Below are 13,547 nucleotides of genomic sequence, written 5' to 3'. Positions count from 1 at the left end.
GACATCCAGCCCTTGCTTATCAATGGAGACCGAGTGGAGCAAGTGGGCAGTTTTAAGTTTCTGGGTGTTACCCTAAAAGAGGGCCTGACCTGGGGTGCTCACATTGCAGCCCTGGTCAAAGGGGCCCAGCAGAGATTACACTACCTGAGTCTTCTCAGGGAACAACGACTGAATGAAAAACTGCTGGTGACTCTTAACTCACTGCACCTCTGTATGGTTTGCCAATTGCACTGTGGCAGATAGGAAAGCACTCCAGAGGGTTAACGTCATTGCCCAGAAGATCATTGGTTGCCCTCTCCCGGGGGTGGGATTCAAAATTTTTAACAACCGGTTCTGTGGGCATGGCTTAGGTGGTGGGTGTGGCTTGGTGGTCATGTGACTGGGTGGACATGACTTGGTGGTCATGTATTGGCTGGGTGTGGTCAATTCTATATCACTCACATCGAGGCACACATCTTCTCGCCTGGCCTCTCGTGACTGTGGGGATGCTGCAACAGTCGTAAGTGTGAAAAATGGTCATAAGTCACTTTTTTCAGTGCCATTGTAGCTTTGTGTGGTCACACCACACAAACAAAATACCAGCAAAGGGGGTGGAAAAAACTCCAGAGAAGTTCCTGAGACAGGAAGTCTAGGCCTGCCAAGAATGTAATAAGGGTTAATGGAGAGGCAATTTCTGTAAGCAACACCAGAATGTTTCCTTCCTGCCTTCCTTACAGGATTAGGCCAGTAATTTCTTCTAACAACCAGTTCTCCGAACTGCTTAGAATGTTAACAACTGGTTCTGACAAATATGTGCGAACTGCTACATTCCCACCCCTGCCCTCTCCCCTCGTTGGAAGAGCTTTATAGCTCCTGCTGCATTAAGAAAGTTCAAAACATTCCCAAAGATCCATCTCATCTTGGGAACCCTTTTTTTTTAACTGTTACCATCTGGCAGATGGTACAGAATAATAAAAACAAGGACAAATAGGCTGAAAAACAGCTTCTGTCCCAAGGGCAGTAGCTCTTTTGAATTCTGCTGTATAGTGCAGTATTGGTGCGGTGTCGGGGGTTTTCAGTTCAATGTGTGGAGTGTGAAGGATGTGTGATTGTGTTTATTTTCATGGTCATGCTCATGGTCATGATGTGCACTGAAGATGGTGTTTGATTTCATTGTACGAGGTGCAATGACAATAAAGTAAACTAAGAGCCAGCTAATCAATTAATAAGCCAGCCCCCTCCTCCCTGTCCCCAAGTGAAGGCAGACAGTTGGTGATTATTTTTCAACTCTCAGGCCCAGGCCAATCAAAGCCGTTGGTTTGTGACATCAGTGGCCCCTCCTAAGCTCATTGGCTGCCATTTGCCATGGCAACATCCAGCATCCTTGGTGAGTCTGGACCACAGGGCTGGGAGGCTCTGCTCAAAATCCCTGGAAATGAGTGGATTGGATGGATGGCACAGTGGGCATCTCCCTTGTTCGGGCTTGGCAGAAAGAAGAGGCAGTTCCATTAAGGAAGAACTAAGGGGGTGAGATTAGAAAAGTGGGGTTCAACCCCAGAACACAGACGTGCCTATAACTACTGTGTCAGCAGCCTCCATACCTGGGACTGAACACCTGATGCACCATGGCAAAGGTACATTTTGGCAGAGTTGGGGAATTGGCTGGTTCAGGGTGGTGATGTGATCTAGGAAAAAAATTTGGCTTGGGGATGTCCCAGTTGGAGAGGCACTGAGACCCCACAAAGCTACAAAGTCACCTGACTCAATGATTTTGGGAAATTAACCTAAGAAGGGATTCTATCAGCGCAATATAGTTATTTCCCAAACACCGTGGCCTGGTGCTTGACATATTTATTTATTTTTCATTATTATTGTTTAGATTGTTATCTACCTTTATTCTTTCTCTAAAAAGCTCAAGGCCGTAAAGGCTCCTTCGAACCCACAAGAAGAAGCTGGTGAGGTAGGCTACAGCTGAGAGCGAGGGATTGTCTCAAGGTGACCCACCAAGCTTTCGTGCCTTGGATGGGACTGGTAAGTCCTTGGAGGAGGTGGGCCCTTACCTAATTCGAATGGTCACTACTTTTCACTCTTATCAGAATCAGCCTAGCAGTGCAGAGATGGTTAATTGATTGATTGTTGATTTTGGCTGCTTTGGAGTGTTTTGATGGGAGATATCCTTTCAGAATCAAAGGGGAATCAAATGGGAAGCCAGGATAGACTGAATGGAGATCCGTTTTCATGGATTTCGTCAGTGTTTCTCAAACTGGGCCACTTGAAGGCATCTGTGGATTTAAGGCCAGTTAGCAAAATTTCCACTGAACTGAGAGAGGAAGTGACCGTGTCTCTTCATTTTTCAAACAGGTCAGCAAGAGTGAAGAAATGGTCCTATAATGAATATCCTTGGGTATCTCTCAGAGACCAGAAATGGTCCCCATCTACAGATTAAGCAGATGAGAGATTCCTTTGACTTTCACATCCAGGAATTCAAGAAAGATGAACAACGGATGAAAGAGCAGCACAGGTGTCTCAAGCAGAGAGTAGATCAACTTCACAGCACCACAGAAAAACTGCAAAATTGTGCTTGGCAAAAGAGAAAGATTGCACCATGCCACCACAACAATCCCTCAGTGCACTAGGCCCAGAGAAAAAATCTTTGATGAAACAAACTGAAGAACTCCAGAAAGAACTGTGCAAGTCATTATCTAAGGGGCCTTCCTCAAACATGGGGAGGCTGCCTTAGAACCTTTGACAAAGTCCGAGAAGAGGTCTGGAAACTTCTTAAGAACATAAGAACCACCTGTACAGTCTACAGCATGAACTGGCTCAAATAAACCAAAGTTCCTCTGTTGAGAAAAGCCACTGCAGCCAACTGAAGGAGAAAATTACCCCTATTCCGAATGTGAAGGAAAACAAGAAGAAGCACATCAACAATCGGCAGCAGGAGGACTGGACTTGGTTCCACAATGGAGGAGCAGCAGAAAACTGTGAAGGGCAACAGAGAAGGATTGAACCATGTCAGAATGGCAATCCAAGAATTAGAGCAGCAAAACAGATGTTTGGAGAAAGGCAGTGAAGATCTCCACAGAGAGGTCACCAGCGAAGCTGGACTTTCTCAGCAATGACTTTGGCACTCCTAAGTGACCTGCCCATGGGACATTCTCTCTGCACGTAGCTGGATTGGAGGAATGGCGGCCTTTTGCCCTTTTGAAAAAGAAAAGTAATTCTTTCCCTCCCTTCCCTTGACTTGCCACCTAGTGTGCCTAGTGTGCCAGGTCAGGTGAGCCCCACCCTTACCAGGTGAAGCCCCATCTTTACCCCCAACCTTACCAGTCACTGCAGCACTGTCAGCTGAGCTGAGAAGCCTCTCAGCCACGGGGCATCAGGTCCTCAGAACACTGAGGAATCCCAGGGATCCAAGCCAAGAACGAGGTGGAGGTGATGGACGTGGCTGTGGTGAGGTTGCGAGATGCACCCACAGGCTCAGCTCCAAGCCTCAGAGTGCCACCTGAGGACCAGAGGCATTGGAGATGAGGGTGAGGCCTCTGCTATGGGGAGAGCAGAAAATCTGGCCAGACCCAGTCCTGGGATCCAAATCCAAGCAGCCAAATGACCCGAGCAATTGGGATCCGGGCAGTCCACAGGAGAGGAGAAGAGGGAAGAACAGCTAGAAGCTGAACTGGGAGTTGAGGGATCTGCAGGAGACGCCTTGAGGCAGCAGAGACCCTCAGAGGCAGCAAGACTAACGGAGCTGGTGGCAGGGCTGGAAGACAGGGCTGGGTTGAGGGTCTCAGGGGCAGGCAGAAATTCCTGCTACTCCAGAACCTGCAAGAGAGAAGCAACAGAAGGGAGAAGACGGGGGACACCGAGGCCAACTAGAGTTGGTCAGTGGCCTCTGGGTGGTGAAGTAGTCTTAGGGATGGTAGAACATAGGAGATAGATTGATAGGGCTGGAAGGGACTTTGGAAGGGACTTTGCCCATTCTGGGCCTTTGCTATCCTGACTCCATCCTTGCAAATTCAGTCTCCTTGCTGGTATTCTGCTTTAGTTCTGTGCCTCTCTTTCCATTTTTTCTTCTTGACCTTTTTGTCCCTCCACTTGTCCAAGAGCTTTTTGTGCAAACATGCTGGTATCACATGGTATCTTTAATTTTTTCGCGTCTTTTTTTTTGTTTTTTGTTTTGTAAATTTTGTTTGAGCTTTCACAAAAAGAAAAGAAACACAAGTAAAAGATCTTTTTTGAAAGCAGCATAATCCCGGGTTACATTTCTTCGTGCAGACACAATTTCAGGTTCATGCTCATTTTTATATTCTATTCCATATCTTATTACAATTTTACATTTTCTACATAGCTTCTCCCCTCTTTTAATTTCCTCAATTTTATTATATTTATTTCATCTCAATTCAAATCATTATATTTATATTGTTTGTCTGTCCTGTTTCAATTGTCTATTATCTTTTCTCATTAAACAAAATTTCTCCTGTAGTTACTGATTGGAGTATGACGTCTTTATATCTTTTCCCTAAAGTTATAACACTCAATATAATACATAGCTTCCATTCGGATTTTGTTTGGTACATTCTTAAACTACACACAATATTCTTATAAAAAAGAAAAAATTATAAATGTATAAAATTAAAACAACATTCCATTCCAATTCAATTCTATCATTAATTATTAAAATTCATTAAAGTCTTAAGATTTTTCACGTTACTTTTCAATTAAATATCATACCTCTATGGGAACAATTATTAGCTTTCCATAATCAATTCCCCCCTCTTCACTTATATTTTATAAAACATTGACTAATTAAAGTGTTCCCATTCCTTCCTAATTCAATTTTCTCATTTATTTTATTTCATTTACTTTATTCACAAACATTTCACTAAGTTACACTAAGCATTCTATCCCTCATTCTAATCATATATTGTTTCCAATTTTCTAAAGTTATTTCTATTTCAAATATAACAACACAATCTTATGTACCTTTACAGAATCCCCCTTTCAGTTAAATTTTTACCCATTATCTCTAAATAGGTCCTGTTTCTTTATATCTTGCTCTGGACCTTTGTGACTTCTTTTCCTTTCCTTCTTCCCTCTCTTCTTCTCCTTCCCCTTTTTACCCCTTTGTCTCTCTACCTCTACTTCTCTCTTCTGTATTCCCCTTTTCTGTTGTTTTCCAGTATTATACATATTTTTTGAATTATTTTTCTTTTCTTTGGTTGTTTTTTTAAATCTTAAATTCTCCATCCTTCCCCCCCCCCTTTCCTTTTTCTTCCCCACATAGAGTTACTTGTTCATTAAAAATGGCTTCTTCTTTGTCCCAGTCTTCTTGTTTTGCAGTCCTTTCTTGTTGTTTCTCATAGTTCCAAATCTCAATTTCTAAAAATTGAAAAACGAAGCCAAAGGAACCCTTCCCTTCTTGTGCCTCTTCTCTGTACTTTTTAAGTTCCATTTTCAATTTATCGAAAAGTGATGACATTGTAAAAAAATGTAAACAACCACCCGATTGATTTTAGTCATTCAAATATAATAGAGAATGGAAATAGAGTATAGGCACATATTAGGATTTTTGAGTTACTGGAAGTATTTTTAAGTAATACCTTTGTAAAGCATTTGACATATATAACACATTACAAACACAACGTAGAGGTATATATCGGTTATTGGAGGTTTGTTTTTACTTCTTTTCAAAAGTGGGCATATATAAAGCAGGAAAGAAGGAGAGGACAGGTAGATGGTAGGCATGGCCTTTTCCTTCTCTTGCTTCCCCCTGAGAGGCTCTGGAGCAGCAGGATCATCTGCCTGCCCCTGAGACCCTCCACCCAGCCCTATCCTCCCATTCTGGCACCTGCTCTTTCAGCCTTGCTGCCTCGTGGCTCTCTGCTCCCCCAAGGCCTCCCCTGGGGACCCCTCGGCTCCCCTTCAGCTTCTGGCTGCTTTCCTCTCTTCGCCTCTCCTGCAGGCTGCTTGGACCCCGATTGCTCTGCCCATTCGGTTGCTCTGTTCCAGCTCCCAGATCCAACTCTGGCTAGACTCACCTGGCACACAAGGTAGCAAGTCCCTCACCCACCTCCTTCCCTCTCTCCCCAAATCCTCCATCCTCAACGATCCATCAGAGAGGTCTAGAGAATAATTCTTTGGTGAAACACATGGCAGAACTCCAGAAAGCTCTGTGCAAGTGGCCTTCCTCAAACATGCGGAGGCTGCCTTAGAACCTTTGACAAAGTCCGAGAAGAGTTCTGGAAACTTCTTAAGAACATATGAACCACCTGTACGGTCTACAGCATGAATTGGCTCAAATAAACCAAAGTTCCTATGTTGAGAAAAGCCACTGCAGCCAACTGAAGGAGAAAATTACCCCTATTCTGAATGTGAAGGAAAACGAAGAAGCACATCAACAATTGGCAGCAGAAGCAGTTAGAACATATGTGATTTTAGTACAGATTTTTATCTGTTATTTATTATTCTATTCTCGAATTTTTAACTGGATATTCCTTGAGTATTTTTTATTTATTCTGGTCTCTGCCCTTTGACTGTAATAAACGTGATTGGATTGGGTTGGATGTGATTCCATTTACCAAGAATTATACCTAAAAAGACCCATGATAAAGTTGACTGTTCCTCATGCAGTGACCACTTTCTTGAGGTAAAGGAACAATAAGTGTGTCTTAAATAAATGCACCATTACACTGTGGTTGCAGTTATCAAATTTGAAAAAAATAGGACAGAACTGACAATTACTGGACAGGTGTCTGCCACCTGTTAATTCATTGCTGTTGAGTCTCTCTTAGTTGTTGCTTATCAATTAGAACCCCCAATCTGATGGCCTCCAGATGTTAATTAGTGCAGGCTCATGATTCCTGGATGGTAACAAATAAGGCTACCTTCCTGTGAGAAGGAAGACCCCAACACTAGTGCTGCTATGTTGGTAGACCGGAGGCTGAGCCTTTCAGGTTGTGTCTGGGGCTGCAGCCCTGGAAGACCCAAAATAATAGGGGACATCAACATTGTGACCACATCCTTGGACTTTCACTTGGACCGATAGCTCAGAGTAATTGCCAATGCCCTTCTCCTTTTTAACTACAGCTCAGTTATCTGGATCTTGATGGAGAGAGCATAGAAATGGCCTCTCTGCCTTTTGATCTACAACATTGGAAGGAGACATTTGTCTCCCTGATTACTCAAGGAAATCCCGGTGTTGCTAGCAGCTTCTGGACAATGACATAAAGATGTAAAGTGAGCTTAAGCCATTATAACTATGGGGTCTCCTCCAGGAGCCTCCTTCTCCATTGCATCATCTGGCAGGTGGGACAACAATCATTCTGACAACACCCAGGGCTGGGTTGCCCATAAGTCAAGGCATTCACGATGATGCAGTTACAATCTATTTAGATGAGGGAATAGATGATGAACTTACCAAATTTGCAGATGATACTAAGCTGGCAGGAATAGCCAACACCCAAGATGATAGGCTTAGGATAGGCATGGATCTGGACAGACTTGAACACCGGGCCCTATATAACAAAATAAAATTCAATGTAGAGAAAAGTCAAGGCTTACCCTTAGGCAAAAAAAAAAAACATGTCTGTATGGGCACTTTTGGTTTTTCTTGCCTAAGTCTAAGACTTTACTGAAACCTTGCTTAATAGCAGTAACTGTGAGAGTGATCTTGAAGTCTTAGTGGACAACCAGTTGAATATGAGGCAGCAGCCAAAAAAGCCAGTGCAAACCTAAGTTGCACTAACAGAGGGATACAATCAAGATCAAGAAAGGTCCTAATACCATTCTATAAAGCCTAGAGTACTGCATCCAGTTTATTGTCACCACACAATAAAATAGACATTGAGACTCTAGAAAAAGTGCAGAGAAGAGAAACCAGGATGATTAGGCGACTGAAGGCTAAAACATACAGTGAACGGTTGCAGTAACCTGGCTAGTCAAGTGAAGAGAAGGACCAGGGGAGACATGATAGCAGCCTTCCAGTGTTTGAAGGGCTGCCACAGAGAGGAGAGGGTCAAACTATTTTCCAGGGCACCCGAAGGCCAGACAAGGAATAATGGATGGAAACTGAACAAGGAGAGATTCAACCTAGAAACAAGGGGACGTTTTCTGAAAATGCGAACAATCAACCCATGGAACAGAAGTTGCCACCAGATGTCATGGTAGCTTCATCACTGGAAGCTTTCAAGAAGAGCCTGGACTGCCAACTGTCAGAAATGGTGTAGGGTCTCCTGCTTGGGTGTGGGATTGGACTAGATGACCTACAGGGTCCCTTCCAACTCTCTTCATCTGTTATCCTCAGAGAGGGATCTGTTACCTATCAGCACCACTACCTGTCAGCAGCCGATCCTCCCCTGTGTCTGGAGGGCAGGCAGCTCTCAGTCCGGTCGACCACCTCCCCCAATGCCTGAGGACCTGGACAGCCTCGTCCTCAGCCCCTTGCCTCTCCAAAGAGGCCAAGGGAGATGGGGCATCCCTGTGGGGCATTCCACTTCCAACTCCTCCTCCTCCGAACCAGCTCCGATGGGGCAATGACAAGAACTCCCTCCCTTCGCAAAGGAAAGCGGTCATAAGTCGAGGAATACCTTCATCCCTCAGGTTCTAGAGGTGGATCCCTTGCACTGGTGCAGTCGCTGTCATTAATCGAGACATTGGCTGGTCACTCTGCAGATCCACCGGAATTAAAGCCACATCACCCTTCTCTAATACTAGATTCCAGGTACAAGGGAGACCCCCAAACAAGGGGCAAATTCTGTTCCTTCCCAGCTTTCCAGTCAACGGATGGTTGTCCATTCAGATAGATGAGCTGTGCCTGATGGGGACTCAGGGCTCACTGGCAAAAGGCCCTTAAGACTGGACTATAGAAGGAAGAGATCAGACATCCAGCCCTTGCTTATCAATGGAGACCGAGTGGAGCAAGTGGGCAGTTTTAAGTTTCTTGGTGTTACCCTAAAAGAGGGCCTGACCTGGGGTGCTCACATTGCAGCACTGGTCAAAGGGGCCCAGCAGAGATTACACTACCTGAGTCTTCTCAGGGAACAACGACTGAATGAAAAACTGCTGGTGACTCTTAACTCACTGCACCTCTGTATGGTTTGCCAATTGCACTGTGGCAGATAGGAAAGCACTCCAGAGGGTTAACGTCATTGCCCAGAAGATCATTGGTTGCCCTCTCCCGGGGGTGGGATTCAAAATTTTTAACAACCGGTTCTGTGGGCATGGCTTAGGTGGTGGGTGTGGCTTGGTGGTCATGTGACTGGGTGGACATGACTTGGTGGTCATGTATTGGCTGGGTGTGGTCAATTCTATATCACTCACATCGAGGCACACATCTTCTCGCCTGGCCTCTCGTGATTGTGGGGATGCTGCAACAGTCGTAAGTGTGAAAAATGGTCATCAGTCACTTTTTTCAGTGCCATTGTAACTTTGAATGGTCACTCCACACAAACAAAATACCAGCAAAGGGGGGGGAAAAACTCCAGAGAAGTTCCTGAGACAGGAAGTCTAGTCCTGACAAGAATGTAATAAGGGTTAACGGAGAGGCAATTTCTGTAAGCAACACCAGAATGTTTCCTTCCTGCCTTCCTTATCGGATTAGGCCAGTAGTTTCTTCTAACAGCTGGTTCTCTGAACTGCTTAGAATGTTAACAACTGGTTCTAGCGAATAGGTGTGAACTGGTAGAATCCCACCCCTGCAAAAAGCCTCAGAGATCCTCATTTACAGCAATCTAATATCATTTAAAGGGACGGGGAGTAAGGGGATTTAGAAAAAAAAGAGCATTAATTGGAGAAGCCACACAAATTATGCTAGAAAGTTCATTGTTGGGATGAATCCACTATATTGCACTTTATACTATTTTTTCTCTGAAACCATGTATACAAGATAGAGAAACACATTTGTGTTTTTGTGTATTTGCTTTAAAAAAAAGTGGGATGTTGAAGTGGGAGATGGACAGGTCATAATTTTATCTTAGATTTCAAAATATTGAGGAGGAAAAAGGACAAAATTTGGCTGCAGTAATGATTGAAATCTTGGCTGGAGCCTTGGAAATAACAGAAGAAAAGATGATGGATGGAGTAGATGAGATATATCGAGTTTTCACAAGATATACGACGAGGAACCAATTACCAAGATAGGTTCATGTTAGATTCACCAAAAAAACTATTAAAACCCAAATATTACAAGTGGCAAGAGAGAGGGTGTTGAAGTATAAAGACAAAGAGATTGTGGTCTTAAAACAAGTACCTAGAAAAGTGAGAGAGATTAGAAGAGAATATCGATTTTTGACTAAAAGGCTATTGGAAAAAGAGGTGAACTATAGATGGCTGATTCCAGAAGGATTAATGTTTACGTGGCAAGAACAGAGATACAGAATTGATTCAATTGAGAAAGCAGAAACATTCTACAAGGAATTTTTTGAAAGAAGAGAAATGGAGATAGAAAAAGAGAACATTTCAACTGAATCTGAAGAGGATCAAATGGAAATGAGAAAAGAGGAAGGTGCAATAGGTGGACAAGTGGAGACCAAAGAACAACGTGAAGTAAGATCCACGAGAGCTGTTAGACCTAAATATAAAGTATAACCATGGAGGGAAAAAAAATGATTTCTATCAATATAAATGGACTGAATTCAGCTACTAAAAGAAGAAAAACCTTTCACAAATTAGAGAAGCTAAAATTTGATATAATTTGCCTACAAGAAGTACACATTAAAAAACAACACGAACAACTACTGGCACGATCAAAATTAGGGAAAATATTTACTTCTCTGACTTACTGTAAGAAAAGAGGAGTGGTTTTGTATATTAAGGAAACTATTCCAGCAAAACTGACTTTTACTGATGAAGACGGAAGAGTATTAATGGTTGAAATAGTGGATAATAATACAAAAACACTTTTGGTTGCAATTTATGCCCCGAATGATAAACAAGAAGAATTTTATAAAAAATTACACATGAAAATAATTGAACTGGACTACGCTAATATACTTATGATGGGAGATTTCAATGGAATTGTAGACAATAAATTGGATTATACAGCAAAAGCAACACGACAAAATAGGAAGACTCTCCCTAAATCTTTTTTTAAAATGACAGATGAATTAAATCTTAAAGACATATGGAGAGAAAGAAATGCTAAAACTCAACAATATACTTTTTATTCCAATAGACATTTATCATGGTCCAGAATAGATATGATTTGGACATCAACGGAATTATTATCTAATATTCAAGAAATAAATATTGAAACAAGTACATGGGCAGACCATAATCCAATGACAATTAAATGGAAAGGACAAAAAAGAAGATCTAGATGGACATTAAATAATACTATTTTAAAGGGAAAAAAAACTGTACACAATGGATGGAAAAAGAATTGGCCTTCTTCTTCAATGTAAACAAAAAAGAGGACACTTCAATACAGAATGTTTGGGATACAATGAAGGCATATGCAAGAGGATTAATAATAGACTATTCAAAGAAAAAGAACATTAGGAAGAGGCAAATGATTAAAGCTTTAGAAGATGACCATAAAAAATTGGAAAAAGAATTACAAAAAGCGCCACAAAAAAAAAGATATCAGACTTAAAATGGACATAATTAAACATAAAATGGATCAAGCAGAGAAAGAAGAACTGGCACAAAAAATTAGAAGTGCTAAACAGAATTATTTTGAAGATGCAAATAGGCCAGGTAGATGGTTAGCATATAAATTGAGAAAAGAGAAAGAATCAAGGAAAATATTACAGTTAATAGACAATCAAGGCCAAGTATGCTATGGTAATAAAGAGAAAAAAGCAATCATTCGAGATTTTTATGGACAATTATATAAACAGGAGGATCTTGATGAGGGAAAAATCAAACAGTATTTACAAAATGCTAACCTACCTAAGATACCTGATGAAACTGGGGAAATGTTAGAAAGTGCTATAACAATGATGGAATTAACTGAAGCACTCAACAGACAGAACAATGGAAAAGCACCAGGACCAGATGGTCTCCCGGTAGAATTTTATAGAACACTACAAGAATTGTTGAGCATTCCACTATTAGAAGTCATGAATGAAGTTATGGTAAATAAGAAAATACCTAAAACATGGTCAGAAGCTTATATTACACTTATCCCAAAAGAAGGGGTTGACCCATTACAAATTAAGATCTATAGACCTATTTCCTTATTGAATGCAGATTACAAAATCTTTGCTTCAATCTTGGCAGAGAGGCTTAAAAATATTTAAATAATTTTATTCACCCTGATCAGAATGGATTTTTACCAAAGAGACAAATTAAAGACAATATGAGGATAATTCTGGATACATTGGAATATTACGAGGCGCATCCTGAAAAACAAATGGCTTTGATATTCTTAGATGCCCAAAAGGCATTTGATAACGTGAATTGGAGATTTATGCTATTATTATTGGAACAGATGGGCTTTGCTAGAAAATTTATTCAAGCAATAGAAGCCATATATTATGAGCAAACGGCAAAAGTAATGATAGATGGAGAACTTACAGACTCTATTAATATTAAAAAAGGTACAAGACAAGGATGTCCATTATCTCCTTTGTTATTTGTATTGACTTTGGAAGTGTTAAATAGAAATATTAGAGAGGATACAAATATAAAAGGAATGAAAGTTAAAAAGGAGGAATTCAAATTGCAAGCCTTTGCAGACAACTTGGTCTTTATTTTGGAAGATCCTCTTGAGACAGCTTTAAAATTATTCGAAAAGATAGAGATGTATGGTGAGATGGCTGGCTTGAAAATAAATAAAGACAAAACAAAGATTTTGACAAAGAACATGTTATTAAGACAAAGAGAAGAGCTGACAGACCTATTGAAAATTCAAGTTACGAATAAAGTTAAATATTTGGGGATATATTTGACGTCAAGATGTACTGCACTGAAAGAGAATAACTATATTAAACTTAAGCAGCAGATAGCATCTGATCTGAAAAAATGGGAAAACTTACAATTGTCACTGATAGGTAGAATTTCAACAATTAAGATGAATATTTTACCTAGAATGTTATATTTGTTTCAAACAATATCAATTAGGTTAGGTAAAGACTATTTTGAAGAATTAAATAAAATTGTGTTGAAGTATATATGGCAAGGTAAGAAAGCGAGAATAAAATTAAAACTTTTACAGGATGCTAGAATTAGAGGAGGATTTGGTCTTCCTAATTGGGAGTTGTATTATCAAGCTGCAAATTTAATGTGGGCTAAAGAATGGATAACGTTAAGAAAGACTAGATTGTTGGCAATAGAAGGACATGATTTACTATTGGGTTGGCATGCTTTTCTATGGTATAAGGGAACTAAATCACAGGGTTATTTTAGAAGGCATTATATACGGGAATCGTTATGGTTGAATTGGGAGAAAATTAAGAAACAATGTTATTTGAAAATTCCAGTTTGGTTATCAACTATTGAAGCCTTTTCTTATCCTATAATTTATAAGAGGGAACAAACAGTTAGATATGGGGAATTACTAGATGAAAAGGGTGAACTTAAAACGATGCAAAATTTAGAAGAACAAGGTATAAAGATGAATTGGTTTT

The sequence above is a fragment of the Notechis scutatus genome, chromosome 4, assembly GCF_049901735.1.
Source record: "Notechis scutatus isolate UNSWTSFEM ecotype Mainland chromosome 4, rNotScu1.2, whole genome shotgun sequence".
In the NCBI taxonomy this organism is placed as follows: Eukaryota; Metazoa; Chordata; class Lepidosauria; order Squamata; family Elapidae; genus Notechis; species Notechis scutatus.
This window is presented reverse-complemented; position numbering follows the sequence as displayed.